Source organism: Dasypus novemcinctus, chromosome 3 (genome assembly GCF_030445035.2).
Source record: "Dasypus novemcinctus isolate mDasNov1 chromosome 3, mDasNov1.1.hap2, whole genome shotgun sequence".
Lineage (NCBI taxonomy): Eukaryota > Metazoa > Chordata > Mammalia > Cingulata > Dasypodidae > Dasypus > Dasypus novemcinctus.
In genome coordinates, this window is record NC_080675.1 from 48,375,852 (window position 1) to 48,403,708 (window position 27,857).

The following is a 27,857-nucleotide window of genomic DNA, read 5'->3' on the forward strand; positions in this document are numbered from 1 at the left end:
CTAGAAAATGGACAAGGGTGAAAGTTCTGGTCATGCTTTATTTTGGCCCCCAGCATAGGAAAGACCTCCTCCTATTTTGAAGGCCCCGCACAGCTAATTAAATGCATACACAATTGCTTAGAACAAAGTACTTTTCATAGAGAAAAAAAATTCCTCATGCTTTGGAACTCTCATGAAAAGCTGCAGAATCATTTGTTTGGAACCACTTCATGGAGTGAAGGGAACACTTCATGGAGTGCCGTTTGGGGAATCCAAGATAACTGGAAAACTAACGATTTCTCCTTAATTCTGAATTAGTCAAAGAAATTTACTTAATTGGGTTAATGGATTGGCATTTTTATTTTGCATTGTTACTTATTTCCCCTGGCTAAACATTGCTGCCGCATTATCCTCAAGCTGTGCCTGGTACCAAATGCTCTGCAAGCATTAACACATGTGGTTTTCATAATAGACCTTTTAGCTAGGTGAAATCATTTCTCCTACTTTTTGAAATAACTTTTCATTATTCATGGCAAAGCATATTTAATGTGATACGGTTTCCCTCTGAATTTGGACTGAGAAGTTAAGGTTAAAGTCAACTCCTACCTACAGACTTTCTTTTTGGGAGTAGAATGTGTTTCACCTGAATTATTCTGGGTGATGTCTACCATTATTGGGTCTTTGTTACAGGGTAATACGATACACTTTTATAAAGCAGTGGACCATTAACATGTAAAGAAATATAAGTTTCTTTAGAAGAAACAAACCAATGTAAACAAATTAATTATGCAATCCACAAGTGAGAGCTGCAATCATTTCTGCCATTTGTCCTCAAAGCACTCACACCCTTGAGCAAATTCAAAGAAAGAGAAACAACATTGTCTAAGGTTTGGACTCATGCCCAGAGCCCTTTTCTTCTAAATCTGGAAATAAATTTGTAAATCCTTGGTGCATTTATACTCCCTGTCCAGGTTACTTCCATGATTCTGCCTCCCCAAAATGTGATTGCTTCTTATCTCTGAGCAGAGAGCTCTCTCCTTCCATTGCATCAATTCAATTTCATTCAATTATGCAGGGGTCCGGGAAAGTGAATATAATTCAGAGACAGTGAACTACTTAGTGTTTCAGATTTTTTCCAGTTCCTAATGGCCTATCAACTACATCAGAATAGAGTTTTTATAATCAGCTCATTCTGAAAGCTAAATAGACAAGAGCTGCTGGTTTATTTAGGTATCTTAATTATTTAATATCAACCGTGGAAATTTCCTTGGGGAATGTGGCATGAAAAGGAGTTTAACCTAAGTGTGTTTTGCTGAAATAGGGCAATCAGGATAAGGCTCCAATGTAAAGAGAGGGAGACAGTTTCCCTATTCACCAGAACCACAAGAACTAAGGCTTTGGTCTGTACTTTCCTGGTTTCCATGGTGACACCACGCTGCACTTGAACTACTGCAGACTCTGGTGGCATTGGAGCAAACCAATATTAGCCACCTCAAAAAGTTTCGCTCTCTCCTGACAAGCTGAAGCAATCTAGTGATTAGTGGAAATGGCCTTGGAAGGTGTTGGGAAAGGCTTTCCCAGGAGAAAGACTGGACTTCCTGCCAATGAGCTTTAATATGATTATCAGAAAATGGTGACTTATTTTGTAGGATGAACTGATTAAAAAGTGCATATGAGAAATACAGATAAAACCTCAGTACTCCATTTCTTCATCAACCATGGAAATGCTATGTCCATAATTGGTTAAAGTGGTGCTATGTACTTCCTGTACATACAAAATACTAGTAATTTATTAGTATATCTTCTTTTATCTTGAGAATAGTGATAATTTGGCATAACTTTTGTTATACTCAGTATTGTTTTTAAAATTTCTAGTTATAAAATTCATGGGGCAACAGTAAAAATACCTTCCAGATAAATGAATGTTTGGGGTTGACTCTTAGAATAGGGAACATATTTAGTCCAGTGGACTAACCTCAAAGTTTTAAGAAAACTACAAAGTAAAAGAACTATTGGGCTTAGTTAGCCAAGGCTTCACAAAGATTTGTCCTGGTGGAACAATTAATCAATTTCAGTGACAACAACTGGGTCACAAACATAGGTCTTGGGCCAAGAATGGGATGGAATGATGTGGATAAGTAGTGTGTGATAAGAATAGGAAGAAGAGATGATCAAATCCTTTTTTGTGGTGGATCTTTGGTTTTTGTTCTTTTTTTAAGAGTAATTTGTTGTCTCAAATGTTTAGAGGCTATAAGTCCAAAATCAGTGTGTCAGCAGGGCTGTGTTTTCTCTGAAGTCTGTAGCATTCTGGTGGTTGCTTCCTGGCAATCCATAACTCAAGCTCAGACACTGTCACATAGCCATCTCTTTCCCCATCTGCCTCCTTCTGTGACCAAATTTCCACTGCTTATAGAGACTCCAGTGATACTGGATTAAGCCCACCCTGATTCACTTTGACACACCCTCCCTTAACTGATAACATCCTCAAAGATCATATTTACAAATGGGTTCACATCCACAGGAGGGGAGTTAGGACTTGAACATGTCTGTCTTCGGGGCATGATTCAATTCATAGCACAAGAGTTGAAGGAGGATCTTTGTTTTGATGTTAAAAGTTTTGGTTGTCTTTATGACCATCAACTCACCAATGCCACTATATTTATGCCTCTCAATATGGCTTGAAATTCTTGTGCAGATACCACCAAGTTTATGGAAAGAAGCACCGTGAGTATAACAAAGCACCCATTCTTATATTTCTTAATAGCAATATATGGAGCTCTGCCACTGCAACCTGTGGTTTCTCCATGTGTATGTGTGTGTGTGTGTTCCACAAACCTTCACATAGGAAAGAAAAACATAACCACATATGTCTGGACTCAAATGCTGGGCACAAATGGAAGAAACACAGTTATAAAAGAAAAAACTTGAGTCACTTGGACCATACCATTTATCACCACCAGATACACACCAAGGAACTTTCCAAGGTCTTTATCCAACATATAAGGTTGTTTATTTACTCCTGGATATAGGCAGTTCACTCTTTTTGTTACCATCTTAGATGTGCTCATCCAAATGTGTTTAGGTTCCCACTAACACATCTATGCAAGTTTCCATCATTTACGTGGTTTAGAGTTATTCCTGGGTTGCTGAAATAACTATACCTTTAGTCAAGCTGTTTGTCTTGCTGAATAGACACAAAAACTGCTGTTCGCTTGGAAATAATATACTCTAGGACACTGGTGCCCCAAGTGGGTTAATGGTTTGTAGGGAACTTCACAAGCACTGGTTTGCAAAATTGATAGCAAACACTAGCTGTTGTTAGAAAGAGAAGGATGCTATCTCCCTGGTGCATTCTACCTGCCCACTTCATCTAGCAAAGCCATAGGGCACAAATGGCACAGCTGCTGCTGTTATATGAGCAGAGAAACTCTCTTTGAATCTGAGATTATAATTATGATGTATGAACAAGACCGAAATAAGGTGAGTTCTGTCATGTGTTTTTATGACTTGTGCTGCCTACACACCATATGAGAGTCAGTTCTAGTGAGGAAATCTTTCCAGGAGATCGGGAATATCTTCCAAATCCTTTAGCAAACTTTGCATTGAAAACCAACTGCTGAAAGAGATATAACTATTTACCTATAAAATAAGACCACTGGAATTGAGGAACGTAAAGCAATTACAAGTGTTCATAATCCCACCTCCCCTACTTAACTTAATAAAGGCATCTATATTTCACCAGAAATAAAATTTTATTAGTATCATGTCAAATAAGTTTTAAAATACAGTTACCTTTCTTCTTCCTCACAGTTTAAAAAACAATCCAATAAAAATTCTAAATTGTGACCCAAATATTTTACACGTGAAAAAGACATATTTTAGATTATGTAACAGATACACATTTTCCAAAATAAATGTTGTAGAACACCATCTGCTTGATATTTGGGTGCATTCCCACAGAAGTAAATTTCTTCTTTTCTTCCTTCATTAATGGTTTATGACAAATTTATGACACTATATTTCACAAAATAGCTATATCAACAATTCGTGACCTAAAGAGAGCCTGACGAAAATCACTTGGCATGCTCAAGTTAGACAATTTATGCGACTCCCTCATTTACACCAATCTTCTACCCCTTACTCAGATCCTGACAACTGAGGAGAAACAGGAAGTCCATTGCAAGGGGAGGGTCTCTCATAGAATAAAGCTCAAGAAAGACTTCAAAAGTGGAAGTTAAGGATCCTGGTACCACTTCATCAAATCAGATTCACCAAAATCTTCATCTCATGCAGTCAACCATAAATCTGAATTTAATATAATGTGGTTTTATAAGACTTTCTACAGATATGGTCAAGCAACAAATTCTTGTTAACTTTGCACAAAATTTCATCTTTGCACTAGGGTTACAAAATAGAGTTCCCTTTTCTGGCTATAATTGGGGGCGGGAGTCAAGAAGAGAAATTTATCATGTCTCTTTTCCAGAGTGACAATAATGGGACATGAATGTATTCATGTTCCGTTTCTGCACTTGGTGTAGATAAATATAATGAGAAATAATTTTTCTATGTATTATATTATATAAAATACTGAATTTTTTGGCCAATTTGGAAAACCAGTTTTATGTTTTGATGATATTTAAATTACCTTCTGCCTTTTATTTCTTTAAAGAAAAAGATGTGTAGAAAAGAGACATGAAAACATATTATTTGAAAGTAGGAACAATATAGGCTTGTGTATATTTTCATTCTCAAAGTAAGGCAGAGCCTTGCTAGTCAAAGTGTGATCCATGGACCAGCAGTATTCACATCACCTAGGAGATGTGAGAAAGCAGACTCTCAAGTCTCATCCCAGCCCTACTAAAAGGAATCTGTATTTTAACAAAATCTTCACATGTAAATATGTGTACACACAATGTTTGAGTAGCACTAATATAGAGGAATATTCTTAATAACTAAAGGGGAATCCTTTTGGAAAGACAGAATTATTTTAGAGGGAAAATTTTTTCCAAAGTATTCAACCGACCATTAACGTAACAACAACCTTCAACATGGTCCATTTAATAAATAAACAAGAAACCTGAAACTTGTCACAATGCTGGTGTATAGTAAGGAAGTTTAAGAATAGGAATATGTAAATTAAAATGCCACATATTACATAAATATTTATGAACTGCTTGAATTAATCACATATAATCTTCCATTATTTTCCAATTTAAGATATTTTCTTTAGCAAAACCTACAGTTGTGAACTATTACCTTGAACTCTTGAAACATGAAAATTACCTATGTAAACAATTATTTAATGACTAAGTAGACTAGGTTCTAAAGAATTGTGCCAAGCCCATAAAGAACACATTACAGTTTTACTCACACTGGAAACTCTTTCCCAAAAGAGGTTTAGCCAAGACTGCAAATAGTTGTTTTCCTCCAGGTTTCTTTGAGCAAGTCAGTACCAATGTTGGAGGACAGAGGGGAGTGAAAAATTAGAACCATAATCTTGATTTACAGTGGATGGTAAAGTCTGAGGGTGGCTGTGATTCATAGAGGAAGCCAGTAGGAGAGGAAGAAGATGGCTCAAGTGGCTGATGTTGAGAATTCCTGAAAGTCATTCAAGCAATTCACCAGCCAAAGGCAAATTAAGCAAATCTGCCTCTCTATAGCCTTGTGCATATCATACATCTCTCAGGCTGTGATTTCAAGATTCTGTTTCTCCTGTGACGCTTTCCTTGACATTAATATTAATCTGATTCCCCCTGCAAAAGAACATGAAAGCTAGAGAGAGCTGGGGAGAAGGAAGTCTACCATACTTGTACTTTCTCCCCACCTCCCCAAACTTTTAAACCCCAGCCATGAGCTAAAGGTAGCCGCACTTCTCTGCAAAACTAGGTTTCTATTATATTTCCAGGTAGAGATAAGCTGCAAAGCACAATGTGTATACACCTTATATTCTCAGATCTGGGTCAGTAAATCTTCCCTTCTCCCTGCACATCTTCTGAGCCGCAAACACCTTGGGAGACATATGTTTACAAACCATCCCTTAGTTTAACAAAGAGAAATGCAGTTGCTGCTCCCTATAAAGAGCTCTTACTTTTCAAAACAGAACAAAATCAGTCCTGAGTTCCTCCTGGTCAGGGGGTTTCTTGAGGAAAGGAATAGTATATCATTTACCTCTCTGGATTTCTACTCCTAGCCCAGTGTCTTGCTCATAGTAGATGCTCAGACATGGTGCTGAATTGCATTTATTTCCATATCCTCTATCCCTCAGTTTGTGAATATTCTTATACAGTGAGCTTTTCCATTCTTACACAGACTCACCATTTAGTCTTTTGCCCAATTTAATTTCTATTTTTCCTTTGTTCATTCACCCAGGTAATACAGTCTCAGGAATATTTTACTGCAGTATCCACATTTCAACTAGAGCATGTATAACATCTAATTGTATGCATTCTTGGTGAATAAAAGAAACAATACATTGTAGACTGCAACTGTTTTGGTCTAGAGGAGACACAGGAAAGCAAAATTGAGTATAGGAAGTAAGCAACCCCTTCACAGACAACCTTCTCTCTTACACTGCTCTGTATTCCTCCACTCCTTTTTTTTCTTCCTCTTCAATTTTCCCCTTCTACTTAAAAAAAAAGAAAAATGTTTTCCTCTATTAGGGCTTTAAGCCGGTTGGGTACCCAGAAGAGTGATCAGCTTTACCAAAGGCACTCGGATTTCCCATCCCATCTTCCTTACCCTAAGGATGGCTCTTGTCACCTGAGAAAGGATCCACAGGTTCAAAAAAAGTCCTGCCTGGTCTCCCACAGTTTGTACCTTCCAAAATGGAGCAGGTCTATATAGGGCCGCCATAGGAAAACAGCAGTAATCTTGGTGTTTACTTCAGGCAATGTTATAAGGCTTAAATACAAATTATTTTTTAAAAATCAAGATAACATTAGTCAACTCCTTATCTATGAGTTGTTTATTGAAAAAAAATTAAATGCCTTAAAAGATAAACTTTTAAATAAAATAACCTGTTTCAAAATCAGCATATTTTTAAAGCTTATTCACAAATACAGCTGGTTTCTAAGATAGTTCCTTCTCTACGAATGAACGTATAGATCAGTGAGCATGGTTAATGATGGCATCAAATTAAACAGATTTTTACAGCTGTTACTGGTCCATTTCCCAAGAGTTCTTGCTTTTTTTAAGATTTCTAAAGTACAATAAATATTATAATTTCACACTTTCTTGGTAATCTTTTCTCTCCCTCTCTTTTCTATCCCAAGGCATGTATATTTCTGTCCTCAACCAATTTCAATATGTGTTTTTTGAAAGTCACATCTATTAGCATTAGTGTGTTATTTCTTACAGACATTGTCATAAACCAAGTTAAATGTTCCTTTCCATAAAAATTTTAAAACTATTAGAGAACTAATTCTACTTAAGAAATTATACTATAGTTTCTCCTATTAAATTTGGAGTCTGCACATTTAATAGTCCCGTTGCTTAAGAAATTTATCTTTTAAAGGATGGGTTCTGAGAAATTAGGAATTTTATAAGCAGAAAAATTAAGTTTTTGAACTTTCATGCCAAATTTTGCTCTGAATCTTTAAATAGTCATCTTTGTATTTCAAAGCTATCCCACCATTCATACTAAATTTCCCACAGCATTAACCTCAAAAATAATTTTTCAGTTTGCTCTAAAGTATTTTTCCTAATTTTGATTGTGTGAGTAAATACAAAATGACACTTTTGCCAATTATATATCTATGTGGTCTTCAACAATGCATGCTACTGATGGCACCAAAATTACACAAAATTCATTCATGTTAGTCACACCATGGCTCAGGGAGCATGTAGTGAATTCAAACTAAAAACAAAAATCTGTCAAATAGAAAGGCTTTCTTGGTTGTGTCAACTTTCAGGCAGGGAGATACTATGTTAACAAGTCACCATATTTAAATTTGCGAAGGCATATGATTACTGAAGACCTGTAATATCTTCATATAAAGCAGTGCCTTCGATTTTCATTATTATGCATAAAGTGCTCTGAAAGCACATTAGTAAGCAAATAGTTCTGAAATCCTTCAACAATGTTCTTCTATTACCTGTGCAATCCTCAGTTTAAATTGCTATATTCATTTTCACAGTCTCCCAACACTCATCTTTGCGTCTTTGGTATTTCCTTGAATATACCTTTGGCACCTAGTTTTCCCAATTCGTTTGATCAGTTCATGACATTTCTTTAAATTATATGCTCCATAGGACAAAACTCCAGACACGAAATCAGATATCTCACTCAAACCTCAAAGAACATTATGAACCATTCCAAAAAATTTCATGAATCTATTCAATTTGTTAAATAATTATCTTTCAAATTGCAAAATATAGGGATATCCAAACTTTACCCCAAAAGCTTTCAGAGACATTTTGTCAAATGGTGAATGGTTGTCTACTGTACAACAATCAGTGCAAAGTTTCAGCCAGGCAGCCTTGGATGCACTCTTGGCTGGATAAAGAAATAACATCATATAGAATTCCTGTTGTTCTTATCCATTTTTAAAGATAGGTTTTTTAAAAACCATCAACCCATAAAACAAATTTTACCTGCCTACCTTTTTCCTGAGCATCACAGCCTACAAAAAAAAAGACATCATAAATAAAACATCAACTCTTCACTAATGGCCCACCACAAATTTTAAACAACCCTAGAACTTAGAGATAAGCCCATCTGTGAGGCTACTTTATTAAATTTTGCTTTTAAAAAGAAAAGTCTACCAAGCCAAAAAAAGGAGTAAAATTAATCAGTTTGGAGTAATCTGGTGTTTCATTCAGCAGATAGTCACAGTATAGTTAGCCCCACCTTGAATTGTCACTAAAGTAAAAGGAGAATGGTGTCCATTATATGGCACAATGCTTGACAAACCAAAGTATTTTAGAAAGTCTTCTCTTCCTCTCATCATTTACAGAAAATTTATTTCATTCCTCCTTAATCCTCAGGGACATGACAGTATATGTTTAGTCTGTTACTTTCTTGTTCCACTATGAGTGGCAGAAGTAGGAAATAGGGGGCTTGAAATGTTTAAATCTGTTAACAACTTGATATGGGTTCCTTTCTGTGTACCTTATCTTTATAATAAAAAAATTTTTTTAAGATTTTTTGTTTCTAAAGCACTCATTCACCAGCTTTATAACATGTGGACATAATTTCAATTGGTGATCTAAGGACTGCTGAATAATAACCAGGGTTCTCTCCAATCAATTCAGCATGCATCTCATCTTTGATCTCAAGTGCATTGGCAATTAGTGCCTTATATTAACATCTTCATTATAAACAATTCAGGAATTTAGAAACAAAGTATCAATGGACTTAACAGTCACTTTAATTCATTTTATAAATAAGCAACTGAGAATTTTGCTCCAAGTGGCTGCTAGTGTAGCCCATTCCATAAATGGCATTCTCCGAAGCATAAGGCACAATATGATATGAATGCAGCTCTTCATAATAAAGAGACTGAGAACAGCATTCCTGTACCATAAACTTCAGCCGTTTTCTTGTATCAGAATAAGCAGTTTTATAACAGGGAGCTTCTTTAAAGTATTCATAGCTCTCTTTCTCCGTCTCTAGATGAATCTTCCTCAGCAAATTGTTAATTAACACAGACCTTCTTAAATAGGTTTCTGGGTCTTCAAGAAACCTAAGCTTCTCCAGAGAAAGTTTGAGAATGCAAGTCCTGTCCTCAGGTAATATCAGGTGCTAGAAAGCAAACACAATCATTAAATCTACATTACAGAAAAATTTTTTAAAAGTGTTTCACTATTGACAAGACTCACAAATATGAAAAGGTAATAATAAATAAACCCTTACTTTTGGAAAATACCCATGGTAATCTTGATGTAAATCTTCTTCTTCTGCATATTTCCTCTTAAAGTAGGCTACTTTCGACGTTGTTATTATATATAGTAATACTTTTGTTGGATAAGCTAAACAAATAAAATAATTGGAAAAAAGTCAGATATTATTTTGACAGAGTATTTTACAGTATAAGTTGTACAAAAGAAATTGGTGACCCCAGAAATTGATATTCTATGTTCATTCACTAAACAATGTGTAATAGTCAATTATCTTAGGATTGGAGAGCCAGTAGCCAGGCAAATGCCATCACTTAGTGCCAAAATAGATGTTCTAATTAGAGATTTCTATTTATACCCTTATAAAATCCCAGGAAATTAAATACTTACCTATACTCTATTTAATGACATGACACTTAATGTCAAAATAAACGTATTTGAAGTTGATTCACAAAATGTAATGGAAGAGAATGTTGTTTTCATCATTATTTTAGTTAAACTTCCTAATATAGAGAAAGTCTTTGGTGTTGTTAAATTAATCAAGTTGGTATGAAGTGATTAATAAGTCAATTTCACTTTAAAGAAATAACTGTAGACAAACACCTATGATAAGGCTATGAGGTTGATCAAGAGTAAATCAAAGATTTAGTAATGCTCTGACTAGCAAACTTGACCTTGGTATATAACTGAAAATGCAGACCTTTGTTTTCACCTGTAAAATACTGTTGCTCTTAAGTATTCTGACTTGCTTAACACAGGACAGCAGTCTTAAAACAGGTTTTCAGAACAGATAGTTTGGTTTAGAGGGAGTTCCCAGTGTGTACTCTAGGTGGTGCTCATATCACAGAGAGGGGGCAAGCTCAACCATAAAACCAAAATACAACCAACTTCCTACGAAAGCACTGAATGAATTTAGAATGCAAATAGAGTCCAGTTCAGTATACATTCAACTACAGGAGGCCAAGAAAGTTCATTTTTAAACATCACCTAGTTTACCCTTAATCCACACCCTCAAATATTTCTATGTGAAAACTATTTTAGACTTCTGGTCAACTGGATTAAAAAGCTCCAGGGTACTGTTCCTGCCCCTCCCCCCCCCCCCCCCCCCCCCTCGAATCTTTGAACTACGAGCAAAAACTGGCAGGGCCATCTTCCTCAAAACTCCGGAAAAGTTAAAGGGTTGCAGTAATAAGTTGAATGCCAAATCAAGAAAACACATCTTCAGAAACAGGTAGGAGAAGCTTGCAGCATCATTGCAGGCCTCTTCCCTATACCCTCCCTGGTGCAGGGTGGAGCCAGACTTCAGTCCCGTTGTGGGGACCTGGCCCTGTTCCACAGGGAGTGGAGTAACCCCTATGCATATACTGTGCTGCCTGTATGTCAGTGCCAGTCTACCAGGGGGCAGGCTGAAAAACTGAACTAAGACCCTCAACTGACTCATGGAGGCTGAAGCACGCCTTGCAGGCAGCTAAAACAGTTTAAGAAACAATTAAGTCAAAGCAGCCTGGGCAAAGGATTCTAAGCTTTAAGACATACAATAGAGCATATGGGGGAGGGGGGAGACTTTATTTACTAGGGAGTAAGAAGTAGAGGAGACATTCCTGTAAATGGGGGAATTCAGAAATTCACAAGGGAGCACAAACCCAAGGTAAGATCTAAACTCAAAAAGATAGAGAGGAACCTGTTTGTTGGTTGGTTTTTGTTAGCTCTTGGCACTTGAGGAAATTTCTGTCATATCACTAGCTACACACAAACTTAACTTAAAGAACAGACAGTTCAGAAATTAAACTCCAATTAACACATTAAAATATTAAAACATACAACAAAATATTAAATATTTAAATGAGTGCAACAAGAGGTTACAAAACAAACAGGAAATAAGGAATAAGATAAAAATTAAGAAACTATGAATGAAGAACATCAGACTTTGGACAAACTGAACAAACTTTAAAAAATGATTTTTGAAATGTTAAAATAAATAAAAACATGGAGAAAAAAACTAAAGGATGTCAGAAAAATGACAAATGAATACTGTAAGATTCTTAATGAAGAGTTAGAAATTTTTAAAAGGAACCAAACTGAAATATAGGAGTATGGATGACAATAACTGAAAGGAAAAATTCCTTAGAGGATGTCAACAGCGGATTTTAGTTGAAAAAAGATTCAGTGAATTCAAAGACAAGACAATTGAAATGATTCAGGCTAAGGAGCAGCAAGAAAAAAGAAATATAAAAAGGGAGCAGGGAAACGGACTTTGGCCCAGTGGTTAGGGCGTCCGTCTACCATATGGGAGGTCCGCGGTTCAAACCCCGGGCCTCCTCGACCCGTGTGGAGCTGGCCATGCGCAGCGCTGATGCACGCAAGGAGTGCCGTGCCACGCAAGGGTGTCCCCCGCGTGGGGGAGTCCCACGCGCAAGGAGTGTGCCCATGAGGAAAGCCGCCCAGCGTGAAAAGAAAGTGCAGCCTGCCCAGGAATGGCGCCACCCACAGTTCCCGTGCCGCTGACGACAACAGAAGCGGACAAAGAAACAAGACGCAGCAAACAGACACCAAGAACAGACAACCAGGGGAGGGGGGGAAATTAAATAAATAAATAAATCTTTAAAAAAAAAAAAAAAAGGGAGCAGTGCCTCAAGCAGTGGTGCTCCTGAGGGCTCTAGAGACATCTAGACACTATAGACAGGGATTTGGCACCCTGTCAGTGGGCCTTAACTTGGAATACATGTTCCCCAATGTAACAGAGTTAGACTGATTTATAATTTCCCTATACATGACTATTCTGCCCCTTGCATTTGAACATATAATTAGCACTATACCTATTAAATATATGCACCAGAGACTTAAATCTTTGGTCTGTTCATATGCCAGTTGAGCCCTGAATCTCAGCAGAGTTGGAACACCTACTCTCCAGTGCATTGGACTAGCCCAGAACAACTAACAAAATAATGATGATGGACAGCACCCATCCCAAACAACACAGATTATCTACAACTGCAAGCACGACAATTCCATCCATCTGCCCCATGGGATCTAAGCCCCCTCTCAAACAGCAACAGAGTGGGCATCACCATCCTAAAATTCTCAAGATTGAGGAATGAACATAAGGGGGAAATGCAACTGTTGACTAAAATAGACATTATTATTCTAGCAATGGAATATCTTATAACATTGATATAAAGTCAATGATTACCAGAGGTTCTGAGGGAAGGGAGAAGGAAGAATAGGTGTAACATGGGCATTTTTGGGACATTGGAATTGTTCTGAATGACATGGCAACGATGCATATAGGCCATTATACATTTTGTCAAATCCTATAAAAATGTGCAGTGCAAAGTGTAAACTATAATGTAAACTATTAACCATGGTTAGTAGCAATGCTTCAGTATGTGTTGATTAATTGTAACAAATGTACCACACTAATGAAAGATGTTGTTAATGGGGAAAAGGGTGGGAGAGGGAGAGGAATATATGGGAACATCCCTATATTTTTGATGTATCATTTATGTACTCTAAAGCTTATTTAAGAATGAAGCAGTTTGGCGTTGTTTATGAATTCCAAAAATAGATATTGGATTGCATTTGCAAACTGATCTGTTCCTCTGGGATTAGGGCTTTTATTTGACCGTGTCATTAGGGCATGCAGGATTGAGTTCCCACCCAATTGGTGGGGATAAAACAGACTCTCACACGGAAGTAAAGACACAGAGAAGGAGAATACAGTTGTTTGGTTTTGATGCTGGAGCCCCAAGGGAGAGAGCTGAGGCCGTTCGCCTGATAGTTTACAGCTTGTCTTGTGGAGAAAGCAGAGCAGCTGAGCCTAGAAAGAGATGAGCCTTATGCCAGCCGACAGTTGAGATTGGAAGCAACTGGACCCATGGAGCCTTAACAGGAAATAAGGAAGGCTGAACCCTGGCAGACATTGCCCACCATCTTGTTTCAACACTCAGCAACAGACTTTGGGTGAGGAAGTAACTTTGAATTGACTCTTTAGGGACTCATGACTGTAAGCTTCTACCCCAAATTAATATCCTTTATAAAAGCCAACAGATTTCTGGTATTTTGCATCAACACCCCTTTGGCTGACTAATACAAGAATAAAATTAAATAAAGGGAAAAGAACCTGAGACCTGCAGGACATCATCAAGTATAACAATATACATATTATGGAAGTGTCAGTAAGAAAGAAAGAGAGAAAGGGGGAAGAAAGAATAGTTACAGAAATAATGGCAGAGACTTCCCAAATTTAATGAAAGATAATGAATATACACATTCAAGAATAAACTCAGAGAACTATGCCAAAGCAAATAGTAGTCAAACTGGTTAAATGCTGAGAACAATGAAAGAATTCTGAAAGTTGCAAGAGAAAAGCAAAGTGTTATGTACAAGGGAGCCCCCAATAACTTTATGCCCTGATTTCTCATCAGAAATCATGGAGGCAAGAAGGCAGTGGGAAAGAATATTTAATGTGCTGAAAAAAAATAACTGATAGCCAAGAAGTTTATATCCAGTGAGACTGTCTTTCAAAATTGAGGGAAATATTAAGACATATTCAGATAAACAAAAGCTCAGGGAGTCTGTGCTAAAGGAATTTCTTCAGACTAAAAGGAAAGGACACTAGACAGTGGATCAAAGCTGCATAAAGTAATAAAGATCTTTGGTAACAGTAACCATATGGGCAATTATAAAGGACAGCACTAGTGTATTGCATTTTTTAGTATGTAACTCCCCTTTTCACTTCATCCAGTTACTTAAATGTAAATACATATAAAGTAATGATAAATCTATGGCCTTAGACACACAATGCATAGGATATAACTTGTAACAAGTATTAAATTGGTGGGAGGGCAAAGTATTTGTGTGGCCATTGAAACTAAATTGGTATCTGAAAAATATCTAAAAAAGGAAATAAGAAGGAACTCTAAAAGATACACTACCAAAAAATCAAATAAATATAAACCTAAGTCTTAACAGAAGAATTTAGGGACAAAAAAAATATGCAAGGCTTACAAATACCAAATAATAAAATGGCAGATGAAAGTCCTGAATTACCAGGAATTATCTTAATTGTAAATGGACTAAACTCTCCAGTCAAAAGGGAGAGATTGGCAGAAGGTATTTAAAAAAAAGCAAAGCCCTACTATATGCTATTTACAGGAATTTCACCTTAAATTCAAAGGCAGAAGTAGGTTGAAAGTGAAAGGAAGGAAAAAATACCCCATGCAAATAGTAACCAAAAGAGAGCTGGGATAGCTGTACTAATATCAGATAAAATAGACTTTAAGTCAAAAACTGTTGCAAGGGACAAAGTAGGAAACTCTATACTGATACAGAGGTCAATTCAACAAGAAGATATAACAATTATAAATATATTTTCACATAACAGAAGAGTCCATTACATATATGAAACAAATATTGACAGATTTAGATGGAGAAATAGATGGTTATAAGTTAATAGTAAAAGACTTCAATACAACTCTTTCAATAATGGATAGAACATTTAGACTGAAGATCAATAAAGAAATGGAAGATTTGAACAATACTCTAAACCAACTAGACCTAACAGATATAAATAGAACACTTCACCCAATAGTAGAAAAATACACATTTTTCTCAAGTGCATATAGGTCATTCTCTAGGATAGAACATATCTTAGGTAACAAAACAAGTCTCAAAGAATTTAAAAATATTGAAATCATACAATGTATCTTATCCAACCATAATGGACTGAAGCTAGAAATCAATAACAGGGAAATAACTGGAAAATTCACAAATACGTGGAAATTAAACAATACAACAAACCAATGGGTCAAAGAAGAAATCACCAGGGAAATTAGGAAATATCTTGAGGCAAATGAAACTAAAGCACAACATGACAAAACATGTGGTTGATATGCAGTAAAAGTAGTGCTGAGAGGAAAACATATAACTCTAAATGTTTACATTAAAAAGAGAGATCTCGAATCAGAGTCCTACAGTTGGAGAACCTAGAAAAAGTAGAGCAAACTAAACTGAAGGTGAGCAGAATGAAGGAAACAGCAAAGATTAGAATTGATGTAAATGAAATAGAGAATAAAAAAACAATAGAATCAGCAAAACCAAAATTTCAATAAAAGGTCAGTAAAATCAACAGGACTTTGACTAGACTGATCAAGAAAAAAAGAGAGAGACATAAATAACTAAAATCAGACATGAAAAAGGGAGCATTGCTACTGACTCCACAGAGATAAAAAGGATTACATGGGAGTGCTATGAATATCCATATGCCAAGAAATTAGATAACCAACATAAAAAGAACAAATTCATTAAAAAATCACACAAACTACCTGTACTGACTCAAGAAGAAATAGAATACCTCAACCAACAAATAATAAGAGATTAAATTAGTAACCAAAAACTTCCCAACTAAATAAATCCAGAGTCAGTTGGCTTCCCTGGTGAATTTTACTAAACATTCCGAGAAGAATTAACACCAATCCTGCTCAAACTCTTGCAAAAAATTGAATAGATGGTAACATTACCTAACTCATTTAATGACGCCAAAATCACCCTAATACCAAAGCCAAATAAAGACACAAGAAAAGAAAATTACAGACCAATAACCCTTATGAATATGGATGCAAAAATTGTCAACAAAATATAGCAAACTGAATTCTACAGCACATTAAAAGAATGATCCTTCTTCATCTGAGATTGATCTCAGATGTGCAAGGGTGATTCAACATAAGAAAATCAGTTAAAGTAATATACCACACTAACAAAATGAAAGGGAAAAAAAGACACATGATCATCTCAATTGAAGCAGAAAAGGCATTTGACAAAATCTAACACCTTTTTTTGATTAAAAAAAAAAACCACTCAGAAAACTAAGCAGGAAAGTTCCTCAACATGATAAATGGCACATATGAAAAACATCATGCTAATGTCATGTTCAATGGGGACAGACTCATTGCTTTCCTTTTAAGATCAGAAATAAGGCTAGGATGCCCCCTGCCACCACTGTTATTCAACAATTGTACTGGAAGTTCTAGCCAGAGTAATTAGGCAAGAAAAAGAAATAAAAGGCATCCAAATTGGAAAATAAGTAAAACTTCCTCTATTTGCAGATGATATAATCCTTATAGAGAAAATACTAGAAAATCCACAATGAAGCTACTAGAGCTAATAAATGAATTCAGCAAAGAGGTAGGGTACAACATCAATATGCTAAAATCAGTAGTGTTTCTATATACTAGTAACGAACAATTTGAAGAAGAAATCAAGAAAAAAAATTCCACTTACAAGAGCAACTTAAAAAATCCAATAGGAATAAGTTTAACCAAGGATGCAAAAGGCTTGTACATGGTAAACTACAAAACCTTGCTGAAAGAAATCAAAGAAGACCTAAATAAATGGAAGAACATTCTGTGGGCATAGATTAAAAGACTAAATATTGTTAAGATGTCAATATTACCCAAAGCAATTTACAGATTTAAAGCAATATCAATCAAAATTTTGGCAGCCTACTTTGCAGAAATGGAAAAGCCAATCATCAAATTTATTTGTATGGGTAAGGGACACTGAATAGCCAAAGCTATGTTGAAAAAGAACGAAGTTGGAGGACTCACACTTCTTGAACTTAGATTTTATTACAAAACCACAGTAATCAAAATCATGATACTGGCACAAAGACAAATACATAGACCAAAGGAATGAAATGAGAGCTCGGAAATTAACCCTCACATTTTTGACAAGGGGGCAAAGACCACTCAATTGGGAAAGAATTGTCTCTTCAGCAAATGGTGCTGGGAAAACTGGATCTCCACATACAAAAAAAAGAAAAAGAAAACCTTCTACTTCACACCATATACAGAAATCAATTCAAAATGGATCAAAGACCTAAATATAAGAGCTAGAACTATCAAACTCCTAGAAGAAAATATAGGGAAGCATCTCCACAACTGGTGTTTGGCTATGGTTTTTATCCAGATTTCCAAGGGACAAGAACATGCAGACAAGCATCTGGGTTGCAAACACTTAATATAGTAAAGAGAAAATATTAAAACCTTTTTAACTTGGAAACCACATATCCAATAAGGGTTTAATATTCAAAATATATAAAGAAATCCCATAACTCAACAATAAAAAGACACACAACCCAATTTAAACATGGGCAAAAGATTTGAATAGACATTTCCCAAAGAAGATATACAAATGTCCAATAAGCACATAAAAAGATGCTGAACATCATTAGCCATTAGTGAAATGCAAATCAAAACCACAATGAGATACCATTTAATACTCATTAGAATGGCTACTATTGAAAAAAAAAACAGAAAATTACAAGTGTTGACGAGGATACAGAGAAACAGGGACACTCATTCACTGCTGATGGCAGTGTAAAATGGTGCGAACACGATGGAAGACAGTTTGATATTTCCTCAGAAAGCTTAGAATTACCATATGACTCAGCAATCTTTCTACTATGTGTATATCCAAAAGAATTGAAAGCACTGTCTCGAACAGATATTTGCACACTGATGTTCAAAGGGCATTATACACAGTTGCCAAAAGATGGAAGTAACAAAAAAAATAATTAATTTAAAAAGAAAGCAAAATTATTTGATTCAAAAAAGAATGAACAGTTTATTAATGTGTTGGTTAAATTTGTTGTGAGATAGTCAGTAGATTTTCTCTGAAATCTTAAATTATTTCAGTTTTAAATATTTTAAATATGCTTTTCAAGAACCTGCCTCTTTTACTTTCTCCTCCAACTTGGTGGCATCTATACACAGCTTTTTATAGAAAAATGGTAGGAAAAGCTACAGACTAGATACCTTAACCATTCCAAATATTCACTTGCAACACTGTAAATTATAAACCTAAGAGAGCCTGAAGTTAGATTTGGCATATTTTGTAAAGAAATCAAAATGTTCAAACCACTGATACGGCTGGTAGAAAAAGAGACTAATGTGTAAAGATAATGATAATTCATAATTGAAACAAAGACAACAATTGCTATTATATGGATAGGATCCCTGAATTCAATAGACAAAAGTCAGTGTATATAGAGTATTCACTGATTTCAAAAGATTTCTTTTTTTTAAAGAACAAAATGTATTGTATAGAAAACAAAGGAATCATCACTGGACCCAGTTTTCTCAGGGGCTGTTTTTTTTAGTAGACTGTATTTTGTTAGGTGTATTTTTAAAGGATTAAATAAAATAATTAGATGAAGCTTTGGGTTATTCCATGATGGCAATTAATGATTGTGGCTAACTTCTTTTTAAACTATTTTAACAGTGGTTCTTAAATGTTAGAATCATTTATAGGGCTTGTTAAAATGCAGATCACTGTGAGGCAGGTTACTACAGGGAAACAAGGAGAAGATGAGCCACAACATGGCTGACAGACAATATGGCGAACAGACAGCACTACCACCACACATGGCTGTGAGACCCTGCGGAGAGTTTGACCTTTACCTTGAGGTCCTAGTTGGCACTCTTTCCAGGGCTGAGGGCAAGCCCTGGGTATTCCAAACAGGCCTCACCATTGGTCCCCACTATTTACGGGGTAACCAATAACAGCTGGGGCCCTTCCCTTAGCATTAGCAAGGGGATGAATAATGAATAGCTTAAAAGGTCACCACAAAAGGCAAATCTTGCTCTCTGCCTAGAGGAGCCAGCATCAAATCTTGGTGCATACTCCCATCCTTCTCTCCCATTTCTTAGCAACCTCTGTTCTTATCCCAATTTCCCAATAAATTCTTTTTACTGGCCTAAATAAACTGGCATATTCTTAAATTCTTTTACGTGACATAGCCAAGAACCTAGAGGAATCCAACACTTCCCCAGCTTCAGGTGGACTCCACCCCCCCCCCCCCCAGAGTTTCTGATTCAGGAAGTTTGGGGTATGGGTAGAGGATTTGCATTTCTAACCATTTTCCAGGTTAATGAGGTTACTGCTGCTCCAAGACTGCATTTTATGTTACAGCATGAGAGAAGTATGGTAGCAGAGCTACAACAAGTTGAAAAGCAGAACATTCAGTCAATCAACTGATTACATTATCATCATAATGCCAAGCAATTGGCTTGATTGATTTCTGTAGTTGTTGCTATTGTTTCTGTACATGCGCTGAGATACTTTAGCATCATGAACAAACCCAGACTGCATTTAACTAAATAGTGAAGAAAGAATGAGGTCACTTTTTATCATGAATTCCTACGTTCATATTAAGAAGCATCAATGACTCTTAGTAGCATTATAGCTGACAGGTCACTGATGTTTTTACCAGATCCAGTGAATTATTATACTGTAACAGAGGGTGAGGGAAGACTTGGAAATGAGAACAGTGACAATACCATAAGTGTATATATATATATATATATATATATACACATATATATTCCATTTTATTTTCCAAAATAATGCAATGTCCACAGCATTTATGGACAATTAAAAAACGTTTAATGTATGATAAAAGGGAGGGCATGTGGCACCTTAGAGAAACAAATGTCAAATAAATGTTATATATACTGGTTCTCAAATGAACCTCCAGGGAAGATATTTTGATTTAACTGATCAAGACCACAGAATTGTACTAATTGTCTCCAAGGTTCATAAAGATTTTGTCTGTCTGTATTCAAGCAGTGAGCCTATGATATATAATGTATCAGACCCTGAAAATGCAGAGTAAATTCTCAGGGAGTCTGGAGTTGAGTCTTAGCTCCATGGGCAAAACATTTAGCCACTTAGTTTATTGCTCTTAAAAAAAACACTCCCATGGGTTGTTGAAATGCTGAAAAGCTTTCACAGCTGGTATCACTTTGACAATTACCTCTTTCCAGGCTGTTTAGCTATTTTGCAATGTTTTTCACATCAAATTTTGGAGGATGCTTTTTGCCACTTGTAGGCTTAAATATATAGCAAACATAAGTTCCTACATCTGTTTTCTTGGTTGGATTAGATCTCAAAAAATTCAGAGTTGGAAACTATTTATTGATCATCTGATTCAACCCCACCCAATTCCAGATGAGGAAACTTTGCTCCAGAAAGGTTGAGTGGATTTACAGTCCGGTATGTGGCTCTGAATTTGAGTTTCGAAGCCAGAGAAAAGTGGGTTTGAACCCATTCTGCCTCTTTCCTAATTGTGTGACCTTCAGTAAAGTATTCAAGCCTAAATAATTTCATTTGAAAAGTGGGGATAGAAATAGCCCTGGCTTACATATCGCTGAAATAATTCATGGAAAGTGATCGGCACTGGCGCTTTCCATCACCCTGCCTCCCAGAGACAGTGGATTATAATTAGATAATTAAAATACTGCAAGAGGATATTTCAGATGATCAAGTTGAAAAATATAGTACGGGTCCAAGAAAATATTTCTGGCTTATTGTCACTGGTTATACATTTTGGATGAAGGAAATGTAACATTTTTTCAATACCAGATAACCATTCAGAGAATTAATTCAAGTTAATCTGAATATCAAAAAAAAAGTTTGCCTGCCACGATCCACTAAACATGTATAAATCTGTTTGTCATTCTCCCACAGCCAAGAAGCCAAACTCAACCCAGTCTGTTATTCAAATAATGCTGATGAAATAGACAAAAATATAAAATAACTTTATGTCTTCATAGTCAGTGTCCTGAGCTCTGAGAATAGCATATAAATTTTAAAAGTGAATTAGGCTGAGGCTAAATTTATGCCTGAAGGAGAAATGGCTAATGCTGGCTTGAATATTCAATTGTTTTTAATGCTTGTAACCGCTGGGCACATAAAATATCTGTGCCTGGCTAATGCATTTTGTAGGGTAAAACTTCAACAAACAACAAATTAGAAGCCAGAGAATAGAATGACCATTCCTTGCGTTGGAGTTCTTGGCAGTGTAATTTATAAATATTTCTTTAAATAAATCTTTAAAATGTAATTACAAACAATTGTTCAAATGTTCTTCCTTATTGTTTTGCTTCAGTCTCCAGACAACTGAAATCCTATTATTGTTCAAGTGATTTCATTTGGTACACGGCCCAAGGGCAGTACATAAGGAAATATCATCAGCAAATTAATTTACAAACACTTTGAGAGAACAGTCAACAGTAAAAGAACAACTCCTGTCATAGTAATCCATCCTTTGTCCAAGACTGCAAAAAGCCTGAGAGATGATAGAGAAGTGATGAGTTGGACATATCTTAATTTCAGGAAGGTTTTCAGTTCTCTTTCTACCACGGTATTTGTACCAACATACTGGATTCTTAACCTTTCTTGTTCCACAGACCCCTTTGCCAGTCAGGTGAAATGAATACTACTGTAACTTGCATACATTCATAAGTGAAGAAGATGCTAGATTTCAGATGGAGGTCAGAGAAAATAAAGATAATAAATTGATTTTTTTCAGTTCAAGTTCACAGACCCCCTTGAGTGTCCATGGACTCCTGGTTAAGAACCCCTAGTTTAGACTATCATACAAGTGAGAAGGGATGGAGGCTGATGGGATGGGGAGAAAGTAGGTGGGTTCTGGTCTCAGTAAACAACTGAGTTTTACTGTAGCCAAGCCATGGGTTTCAGCTTCCCAGTTTATTGTTGGTTGCCCCTTTTATGATGTTAGCCTGGCATTAGCCTTAAAAAGTAAAAGTGACCATATCTATCTAAATAATGCTTTGCTGGTGGCAATAGCTACTGGAAATTCTCCCTCTAAGGGCTATGACCACTTTAGATTAGAGTTACCCTACCTGCTACTCATCTACTAGCCACATTCTGTAGTCTTGCTGTATGGCTTATACATGCTCTTCCAGTGCTGCCCTACAAGGATATTTCAAGTCCCAATTCTACAGTTTATTAGCTTAGTGACTTTGGGCAAGGTATTTAATCTCAAAAAGCCTGAATTTCCTCATCTGTTTAATGGGATATCAAACTCACCGAGTTACATACAAATTCAATGAGACAATAATTAAGCACTTACTTCATTACATATGCTCATATTTTCTACTCAATGAATGTTAGGTATTATTATTGAAGTGACATTTGAAATCATAAATATATATCCTACTCAACAGCACTATGTTATATTATAGGACATTTATCCTCTCTTTAGTGTTCAGCGTGGGTTGCATGAAACATTTTGAATGTATTCAAGAGTGTAGATGTTCACGGTTGTAATGCTGAAGGTTAAAAGGACCTTTAACTTTTTTGACATTTATCAATACTCCATCATCCATCTTTCTTCTTTCTCACAGTCCCTTGCATAGTATCTTTCTGTACAATATACTCTGTGATAGGAGAACTCAGTGCCAGTTTTGAGCCCTGAATCAATGATGCAGTCTTTTTTTTTTTTCAGATTTATCAAGCATATTATTGACTCTATTGTTAGGTTAGAATTACCAACAAGTTGCTGCTCTCAGGAATTCCAAGGGATACTGACAGCCAACAAGTTAGAAGGGTTTCTTAAGAGACCAACAACATTATCTGATACTAGATTCTATAAGCCCCTCAGGAAACCCTGAGCATGAGAATGGAACATTAAATAAACACCTCCAGTTCCACACACCCATCTTTTCTACTGGTGGGTCACTGAGCCAAACAGAACATCATTAAATGGAACATGTCCAGCCAAGTGATCATGAAATTAGTTGCACCAGAACCCAACTTCTGCCATGACTTTGTCCTAATAATGATAGAGACCAAATATGGTGGGCTTTCTGGGAAAACTTTGTGATTTACCACCCTCCTCCTCCCCCCAGCAGAACATTCCTTGTTTTGGAGAGATGATGCTCCCCTTCATTCCACTTTCAGTGGGAATGAATCAGAAAGAAAATTTACCATGCAAGCAAATATCTGGATATGGCTACCAAGAAATATATTACCAATAATACCTAGTGAGATATTGGAATTTTCTTAGATACAAGGACCAGTGAGAGAGGAGAGTTTTAACCCCTAACGTGTGAATGTCAGTGGTCTTTTGAAAAGCACCTGATCTATGTCACCCCCATCATCTTCCAATTTGAGATCACTACCACCACCTCTTCAAGTTTGTGTGTATCATCAAAAGCGTCTACTCAAGAGGAAGCACAAGATAGAACTGATCATTAACTTTGTTTACCAAGAATATCTGAGAACTGTTCTGGAGTTGGGTGATTCTCTCCCCTTGCTCATTTGGTCCCCTGGAAATGCTCTAGTGGGGAAATGTTCTTCATTTACCCTAGGCATCTGTCTTCTAAAGAGCTACATTTGCTTCATTAAATTGCAGTGTACTCAAGCTCAAGCAATCCACTTAAGTTAGTTGATTCCCACATTAGGCATGGGGCAATGAAGGCATAAAGCAGTAAAACAAGTAGCATAGGGGGCTAGATTTGAAATTCTAGGTTCTCAAATCTTGATTCTTTTTGTTATATCACCAGTTTTTCTTGATGTTTTAAACCCATACTCCCTTTTTATAAACATTTAAAAAATAACGTCTACTCTAGTACAACTTTGCAGCCTCAAACCTGGTCATCCTCACCCTCTAAGTATCACTAATGAATTATTGCAGTGATTAGGTTTATATATTATAAATGTATAATATTTATATATTATAAATGTAATCAGAAAAGAAGATAATCAAAAATAATAGTACAAGGTTAAAAATTGAAACATAAAAGCTGATATATATTATTTAGACAGATAATTTATTTAGGGGAAAAAATGGGGGAAGAAAGAGTTGACAAGGAATGGCTCCTTCAAGTGCTAAAAGTATACTTCTTTAGTTTTAGTGCTGAATGTTATGGCCAATTTATTCCTACCTCTGTTTCTGGGATGCTTATTTTATTTTAGCTTTTTCTGGGTTTCCAAAGTATATTGCTTTGACAAATAGAGCGATCTAAATTGGTTCATCCTTGGCTTTAGAGATATTGTTGGGATGTCAGTGTTCTGATGGCTAAAGCCAGCCAGCAAGAGTCACAAGCAGAAAGCCCAGGTGTGGAGGCAAGGACCTCATCATCTTCTCAATCCCATGAGGGTAAAGTGACATAAAATTAAACAAGGATTGTTCATGCAGACCTAAAAACTTCCATAAGAGTTATATGAGAAAAGAAGACAGAAATTAGAACTTGGTTTCAGTTTTAACCTCCTTTATCTCAGGTTATCTTAGCCTTATGCCCCGAATACATTCCCTTTTTATAATCCATGATATGTACAAGTACAACTGGTGCTAGCATTGATGACAGAGATTTTAACCTTAAAAGCAAATTGATGGAATATTTTTTCACACTCTAACTTTGAATCCACCAATATCTCTAGGATTAAGTGTTTATATTATAATCCTACATTTGATTTATTTTTATTTATTTAAGGCTAAGTAATCGCATGATGGCATTTTCTGGTGAAGGACTTTTGAAGCAAATCTGTTTGTCAGAAGTGCACAGTATATTTTCTGCACATTACACATTCATGAAAGAATAAAATTTAAGAACCTCTTTCATTTGACCTTTTTGATTTTGACAGTGGTCTCAATGAAAGGACAAACTCATTCACATAAATTAAAAGGTGCTGAATGATTTTTAACTTCTGTGCATATCCCATAAGAGATAGGATGTGTGTAAATTACTAATGCACAAGGCTAATGCATACAAATGAACCAGTCATCACGGCTGCTTTACTCAAACTTTTCTCAAATTGAGAGCATTAATAGAACTCTGTACACATCTCATGGCAGATGACAGTAAATCTTACTGGTCTCCTTGGATTCCTTTCTCACCATAAAATATATTAATTATTATTGGGAATGAAAGAAGGATGGGTGGCATGAACATTGGTTTCAAGAGTCTCTTGTTGGTCTAAGTGGTAAAAATTAATGCTTAAAAGTATCAAAGTACAGGTATCTCAATAACTGACTATAGAAATCAATACTTTTGAGGTCGCATGATATCTGTCAATCTATTCAATCAGACAAGAAAAAAATTTCAATAAATTAATTTTTCATTTATTTCTTATGGTATAGCATGTTGTATTCGATGAATTTGATTGTAATTTCCTAGACTGATTACCTACATGAACCACAATGGATATCTTACTGCATATGAAAATTACACAATGCTGAAGGGCTCAATGCTAATTCAAAATCATATTATCTTAAAAATTGTATTTAAAGTGCTTAAAACTCAGGGGTTTCTATCAACGTGACCTTAAGGCAAATTATATTTAAAACATCACCACAATCTTTTTGCAACTTGGAGAATTCCCTTCATTTCCTTCATTCAGACATGCAACAGTGTGTACATAGGGCTTCTTACCTGGCATGTTTCTGGAGCCAGTCTACTTAATTTGGCCCACACTGTCCACATGGGTCTAAAAGAGGAAAATCTGCCAGCCCACAAATGTCCTTTCTACAGAAAACCTTTATTGACTCCTACCCAGCAACCATCTATATAAACAACCCCTTGTATTGATCTCCTAAGTTATGGTAATGCCACATTAGCATTTATTTCTCTGGATGTATATTTAAACAGCAGTTTCTTTTAAGCTAATTATTACCTGGTAATGCTGAATCAATCTGAAAAGTGTATTTCTAGGACAGCTTCAGAAAATCTGTTCGGAGTCCCCCTTTGCACAGCGAGCATTTCTTATAGCCTCAGGCTCATGAACGGTACCTGAGATCTTGAAACAAGGAGATAGACACAAATAACATTGGACAAGTCAGGACTGCACCAATATCAACTGGTTCTCAAGTCAGGGGAAAGCATGCGGTAGGAGGACCCTACCTAAGATGTGTGAGGGGGGTCAATCTAGACACGATAAGATAGATAGGTAGGTAGATAGGTAGATAGGTAGGTAGGAAGGTAGATGATAGATAGATTATCTTCAAACACATAGACTCACTTTAATGTTCTCGAGATTTAATTTTAAACATGAGGAATTTCAACCCTCCTAAGAAATGTACAAATAACTAAAGCTGATATCACCAGTAATTTACTGGGAGATTATCTTTGGAAGATTATCAGTAAACTGATTTTTTTAAAAAAAATCAAACTTAGATATCTTTAATTTGTTTTTAAATGACAGATTTTGTATGATTTCAAGAAGTGTTTGCCCTTAAGTACCTATCCAGTAGTTAACTCAAAGCTAACTCAATCTTTCTCTGGAATACACACTATTTCTGACAAGGTTTGAAATAGCTAAATGCTACTTTTGCTTTGAAGACAGTTTTTCTTTAGAAGGTTTAACTGCACCTTTTCTACGCTGATGTATGCTTACAGATCTCATCATCTTCTATATTTAGAGAGATGAGCTTTCCAAAGGAAGATAGGCAGCCAATAAGGAGGATCCCATCAAGAGAGGTGAGTTACTATGGTTACTTTTCAGGAGGTTGAGTAACAGTGAAAGGCTGCTCCTGGCCAAATGGACCCTTTCCAGAGCAAGACCTAAAAAGAATTTTGATCTCCATAGGTGTTGATTGAATTAGCGGAACTACACTATATTTTAGCTTTAACTACAGTCTTCCCAGGGTGCTTGCTGCTTCTAATTCTCCTAGACTCACATAGGCAGCAAATTCAAAGGAAAACAAGGATTAAAAACTTCCCGACACAAACCTAAAAATGATGGGCTGGGGAATTCTCAAGAACCAATCCAGGGTTTAAAAAAAAAAAAATCAGGTTCTTTGGGACCACCGGCTAGCCACTTTCCAATGTCTGGGTATGGGGTGGGATCCGGTACACATTCCTATCCTCACCGTCAATAAAAACAGTCTTTCCTTGAGCTTCAGAGGAAGGTTCCTGGCTGAATGAGTCCAGACATACCTTGCGAGCAGGATTCCCTCTCCAGGCGATGGGCGCATGCACCTGTTTGGCAAAGGCGCGGGGTTCCGGGCTCGCTCCTTCTTATGCAGCGCTGTCACTCTTCAGACCCGCGCTGACAGCGACAGCGATCGCGGCAGCCGAGCGACAGCGGCAGCAAAGGCAACTGCAGCTCAGCGGGCAGCCCTGGCTCCTGCAGGTCCGTCCCTCCTGTCTCTGGAGCGCCTCACACTCGGAGTTCCGAACGCGAGGCGGGCGCGCAGCTGTTCTCGACTCGCATTGGACCAGAGGGAGCAGATGTTA

At 36.4% G+C, this 27,857-nt stretch overlaps 1 long non-coding RNA gene across 1 annotated transcript; it reads right to left on the bottom strand.

Moving 5' to 3' along the window:
- Window positions 1-6,324: 6,324 nt before the first annotated feature.
- LOC131277923 (uncharacterized) lies at window positions 6,325-27,825 on the bottom strand. Its single transcript, XR_011648331.1, has 5 exons — window positions 27,558-27,825; window positions 26,296-26,418; window positions 9,833-9,948; window positions 9,630-9,721; window positions 6,325-8,600 (listed from the first exon to the last, which is right to left on the bottom strand). It is a non-coding gene; the product is annotated as an uncharacterized lncRNA (long non-coding RNA).
- Window positions 27,826-27,857: the final 32 nt, after the last annotated feature.